The sequence below is a fragment of the Anopheles funestus genome (assembly GCF_943734845.2).
Source record: "Anopheles funestus chromosome X unlocalized genomic scaffold, idAnoFuneDA-416_04 X_unloc_4, whole genome shotgun sequence".
NCBI lineage: Eukaryota > Metazoa > Arthropoda > Insecta > Diptera > Culicidae > Anopheles > Anopheles funestus.
In genome coordinates this window covers 63,164-69,163 of record NW_026045165.1, presented here as the reverse complement: position 1 = coordinate 69,163, position 6,000 = coordinate 63,164, and the positions used below count along the sequence as shown (strand labels likewise).

The window sequence follows — 6,000 nt, the reverse complement described above, 5'->3', positions numbered from 1 at the left end:
ATCTGTTCAGTGCCCTTCTTCAAAAGAACGAATTGATGGACAAATTGAAATACATCTGAGCACATCGACGTAAAACAACTTATGGTAGCTAATGAACGGATCTATCCAAATCTCTGTTACAATTGAAGATCCATTGGAAACTGACCGAGTTATGGCAGGTGACAGAAAAAGCTTAGGTCGCGAATAACTTTTTTGTCCGACATCGGAGCACATGGTCGTGTAAGACTTTTAGCTTGCATTCATTGAGATCTATCCAAATCACAAAGAAAATCCAAAATCGGTTGATAAATGACTGAGATATGGGCAAAAAAGAGAAGTTGAAATGCGAACCGCGAGAAATCAGCCTGAAGGTAGGCAATTCGTATAAGCCATTCAATGAATTAGAAGTTACTTTTTCGAATAACATTTGACACGGACAACTTAGCACATCGGCGTAGAATAACTTTTGGTAGCTTATGAGAAGATCTATCCATATCTGTGTTACAATTGAAGATCCATTGGAAACTGACCGAGTTATGGCAGGTGACAGAAAAAGCTTAGGTCGCGAATAACTTTTTTGTCCGACATCGGAGCACATGGTCGTGTAAGACTTTTAGCTTGCATTCATTGAGATCTATCCAAATCACAAAGAAAATCCGAAATCGGTTGATAAATGACTGAGATATGGGCAAAAAAGAGAAGTTGAAATGCGAACCGCGAGAAATCAGCCTGAAGGTAGGCAATTCGTATAAGCCATTCAATGAATTAGAAGTTACTTTTTCGAATAACATTTGACACGGACAACTTAGCACATCGGCGTAGAATAACTTTTGGTAGCTTATGAGAAGATCTATCCATATCTGTGTTACAATTGAAGATCCATTGGAAACTGACCGAGTTACGGCAGGTGACAGAAAAAGCTTAGGTCGCGAATAACTTTTTTGTCCGACATCGGAGCACATGGCCGTGTACACTTTTAGCTTGCATTCATTGAGATCTATCCAAATCACAAAAAAAAATCCAAAATCGGTTGATAAATGACTGAGATATGGGCAAAAAAGAGAAGTTGAAATGCGAACCGCGAGAAAACAGCCTGAAGGTAGCCAATTCGTATAAGCCATTCAATGAATTAGAAGTTACTTTTTCGAATAACTTTTTCCACAGACATCTGAGCACATCGACGTTGAACAACTTATGGTAGCTAATGAGCAGATCTATCCAAATCTGTGTTACAATTGAAGATCCATTGGAAACTGACCGAGTTATAAGCATCCAAAGTGGCAAAATGAGAAATTTTTGTTTGAAAAACCAAGAAAAATTTAAGTCTTTGTATCTCGAATAACATTTGACACAAACAACTTAGCACATCGGCGTAGAATAACTTTTGGTAGCTTATGAAAAGATCTATCCATATCTGTGTTACAATTGAAGATCCATTGGAAACTGACCGAGTTATAAGCATCCAAAGTGGCAAAATGAGAAATTTTTTTTGGAAAAACCGAGAAAATTTTAAGTCTTTGTATCTCGAAAAACATTTGACACACACAACTTAGCGCATCGGCGTAGAATAACTTTTTGTAGCTTATGAGAAGATCTATCCATATCTGTGTTACAATTGAAGATCCATTGGAAACTTACCGAGTTATAAGCATCCAAAGTGGCAAAATGAGAAATTTTTTTTGGAAAAACCGAGAAAATTTTAAGTCTTTGTATCTCGAATAACATTTGACACAGACAACTTAGCACATCGGCATAGAATAACTTTTGGTAGCTTATGAGAAGATCTATCCATATCTGTGTTACAATTGAAGATCCATTGGAAACTGACCGAGTTATAAGCATCCAAAGTGACAAAATGAGTATTCACGAAAGCGCCTCGCGCACTTGGTCGGGTTTTTGGTCCAACTTGCACCATTTTTTGGCCCGTATTTGCCCCATAGCTCCGCCGGTATCCAAGATATCGCCACACTTTTTTCTGGCCATAGCTAGATGGCACTTGTGGCTAGATTTCTTCCATGCACCACGAAAGCGCCTCGCGCACTTGGTCGGGATTTTGGTCCAACTTGCACCATTTTTGGCCCGTATTTGCCCCATAGCTCCGCCGGTATCCAAGATATCGCCACACTTTCTTCTGGTCATGGCTAGATGGCACTTGTGGCTAGATTTCTTCCATGCACCACTAATCGCTACCATGTCTGTGGCCGGAGCTATTCGACGAACAACCATCGCATTTACCTAGGTACTTTCTCGGGTTTTTGGTCCAACTTGCACCATTTTTGGCCCGTATTTGCCCCATAGCTCCGCCGGTATCCAATATATCGCCACACTTTTTTCTGGCCATGGCTAGACGGCACTTGTGGCTAGATTTCTTCCATACATCACTAATCGCTACCATGTCTGTGGCCGGAGCTATTCGACGAACAACCATCGCATTTACCTAGGTACTTTTTCGGGTTTTTGGTCTAACTTGCACCATTTTTGGCCCGTATTTGCCCCATAGCTCCGCCGGTATCCAAGATATCGCCACACTTTCTTCTGGCCATAGCTAGATGGCACTTGTGGCTAGATTTCTTCCATGCACTACTAATCGCTACCATGTCTGTGGCCGGAGCTATTCACGAAAGCGCCTCGCGCACTTGGTCGGGATTTTGGTCCAACTTGCACCATTTTTGGCCCGTATTTGCCCCATAGCTCCGCCGGTATCCAAGATATCGCCACACTTTCTTCTGGTCATGGCTAGATGGCACTTGTGGCTAGATTTCTTCCATGCACCACTAATCGCTACCATGTCTGTGGCCGGAGCTATTCGACGAACAACCATCGCATTTACCTAGGTACTTTCTCGGGTTTTTGGTCCAACTTGCACCATTTTTGGCCCGTATTTGCCCCATAGCTCCGCCGGTATCCAATATATCGCCACACTTTCTTCTGGCCATGGCTAGACGGCACTTGTGGCTAGATTTCTTCCATACATCACTAATCGCTACCATGTCTGTGGCCGGAGCTATTCGACGAACAACCATCGCATTTACCTAGGTACTTTTTCGGGTTTTTGGTCTAACTTGCACCATTTTTGGCCCGTATTTGCCCCATAGCTCCGCCGGTATCCAAGATATCGCCACACTTTCTTCTGGCCATGGCTAGATGGCACTTGTGGCTAGATTTCTTCCATGCACTACTAATCGCTACCATGTCTGTGGCCGGAGCTATTCACGAAAGCGCCTCGCGCATTTGGTCGGGTTTTTGGTCTAACTTGCACCATTTTTGGCCCGTATTTGCCCCATAGCTCCGCCGGTATCCAAGATATCGCCACACTTTCTTCTGGCCATGGCTAGATGGCACTTGTGGCTAGATTTCTTCCATGCACTACTAATCGCTACCATGTCTGTGGCCGGAGCTATTCGACGAACAACCATCGCATTTACCTAGGTACTTTTTCGGGTTTTTGGTCTAACTTGCACCATTTTTGGCCCGTATTTGCCCCATAGCTCCGCCGGTATCCAAGATATCGCCACACTTTTTTCTGTCCATGGCTAGACGGCACTTGTGGCTAGATTTCTTCCATGCACCACTAATCGCTACCATGTCTGTGGCCGGAGCTATTCACGAAAGCGCCTCGCGCACTTGGTCGGGTTTTTGGTCCAACTTGCACCATTTTTGGCCCGTATTTGCCCCATAGCTCCGCCGGTATCCAAGATATCGCCACACTTTCTTCTGGCCATGGCTAGATGGCACTTGTGGCTAGATTTCTTCCATGCACTACTAATCGCTACCATGTCTGTGGCCGGAGCTATTCACGAAAGCGCCTCGCGCATTTGGTCGGGTTTTTGGTCCAACTTGCACCATTTTTGGCCCGTATTTGCCCCATAGCTCCGCCGGTATCCAAGATATCGCCACACTTTCTTCTGGCCATGGCTAGATGGCACTTGTGGCTAGATTTCTTCCATGCACTACTAATCGCTACCATGTCTGTGGCCGGAGCTATTCGACGAACAACCATCGCATTTACCTAGGTACTTTTTCGGGTTTTTGGTCTAACTTGCACCATTTTTGGCCCGTATTTGCCCCATAGCTCCGCCGGTATCCAAGATATCGCCACACTTTTTTCTGTCCATGGCTAGACGGCACTTGTGGCTAGATTTCTTCCATGCACCACTAATCGCTACCATGTCTGTGGCCGGAGCTATTCACGAAAGCGCCTCGCGCACTTGGTCGGGTTTTTGGTCCAACTTGCACCATTTTTGGCCCGTATTTGCCCCATAGCTCCGCCGGTATCCAAGATATCGCCACACTTTCTTCTGGCCATGGCTAGATGGCACTTGTGGCTAGATTTCTTCCATGCACCACTAATCGCTACCATGTCTGTGGCCGGAGCTATTCACGAAAGCGCCTCGCGCACTTGGTCGGGTTTTTGGTCCAACTTGCACCAATTTTGGCCCGTATTTGCCCCATAGCTCCGCCGGTATCCAAGATATCGCCACACTTTCTTCTGGCCATGGCTAGATGGCACTTGTGGCTAGATTTCTTCCAAGCACCACTAATCGCTACCATGTCTGTGGCCGGAGCTATTCGACGAACAACCATCGCATTTACCTAGGTACTTTTTCGGGTTTTTGGTCTAACTTGCACCATTTTTGGCCCGTATTTGCCCCATAGCTCCGCCGGTATCCAAGATATCGCCACACTTTTTTCTGTCCATGGCTAGACGGCACTTGTGGCTAGATTTCTTCCATACATCACTAATCGCTACCATGTCTGTGGCCGGAGCTATTCACGAAAGCGCCTCGCGCACTTGGTCGGGTTTTTGGTCCAACTTGCACCATTTTTGGCCCGTATTTGCCCCATAGCTCCGCCGGTATCCAAGATATCGCCACACTTTCTTCTGGCCATGGCTAGATGGCACTTGTGGCTAGATTTCTTCCATGCACCACTAATCGCTACCATGTCTGTGGCCGGAGCTATTCGACGAACAACCATCGCATTTACCTAGGTACTTTTTCGGGTTTTTGGTCCAACTTGCACCATTTTTAGCTTATAAGCTTATGAGAAGATCTATCCATATCTGTGTTACAATTGAAGATCAATTGGAAACTGACCGAGTTATAAGCATGCAAAGTGGCAAAATGAGAAATTTTTTTTTTTTGAAAAACCGAGAAAATTTTAAGTCTTTGTATCTCGAATAACATTTGACACAGACAACTTAGCACATCGGCGTAGAATAACTTTTGGTAGTTTATAAGCAGATCTATCCATATCTGTTTTACAATTGAAGATCCATTGGAAACTGACCGAGTTATAAGCATGCAAGTGACAAAATGAGGATTTTTTTGTAAAAATCGAGAAAATCTTTTATAAAAGAAAAAATAAGAATCGAGAAAATAAGATTTTAAAAACATTAAATGTACTGGAAAGAAGTTTTCATTCCTACCGACAACAATTAAAGCGCAGCGGAATATAATTCGTTTATTTCTTTCATCACATTGCTTACATTTGGACCCAATCGGCTCAATCGTCCTTCACTTGCTTGGTATGTGATAATATGTGTAATTATCATGCACATTAACGATATCGTACACCGGAACGTTCCGGTGTAAAATACAATTCAATTTTAATGCCATGCGGAAAATGTGCCGAACTTGTCCGCTACACCTAATGAAAGCTTTATATTGTACCCAAACGAAAGCTTTACATCAAAAGCTCTGTGATGCGAGAGCTTTTCCATATGCATTGGAACCATTTGGAAAGCTTTACCGCCATTTGCATTGGGTGTGTAGTAAAAGTGATGTCAGTAAAAATGTCATCGCAGATTCATAACGTAATAATGTCGAATTATGCTTATATTTTCGGCTCAACTGTCATTTATTGGGTTTGTTGACAATAATATATGCAATTGTGTGTGCACATAAATTTTTTTACCCATACGCGGAACCTTCCGGCGTAAATTGCAATTCAATTTAAGCCAATGTTTTAAATTGCATTTTGATTTCATCTTCATTACAGTATTCTACTTATTATGTGTGG

General features: G+C 43.5%; 3 long non-coding RNA genes across 15 annotated transcripts in view; 2 read left to right on the top strand and 1 right to left on the bottom strand.

The window, feature by feature from the left end:
- Nucleotides 1-6,000, top strand: part of LOC125773561 (uncharacterized) — an 80,018-nt gene that overhangs the window by 16,361 nt on the left and 57,657 nt on the right. The window lies entirely within an intron of this gene.
- LOC125773562 (uncharacterized) lies at nt 11-1,281 on the top strand. The gene is made up of 2 exons (XR_007420210.1): nt 11-714; nt 1,079-1,281. It is a non-coding gene; the product is annotated as an uncharacterized LOC125773562 (long non-coding RNA).
- The window catches only part of LOC125773564 (uncharacterized), a 57,592-nt gene continuing 56,595 nt past the window's right edge, over nt 5,004-6,000 (bottom strand). For both annotated transcript variants that reach the window (XR_007420212.1, XR_007420213.1), the window contains exon 3: nt 5,004-5,628. This is a non-coding gene — a long non-coding RNA (uncharacterized LOC125773564). The remainder of the gene's footprint in view (nt 5,629-6,000) is intronic.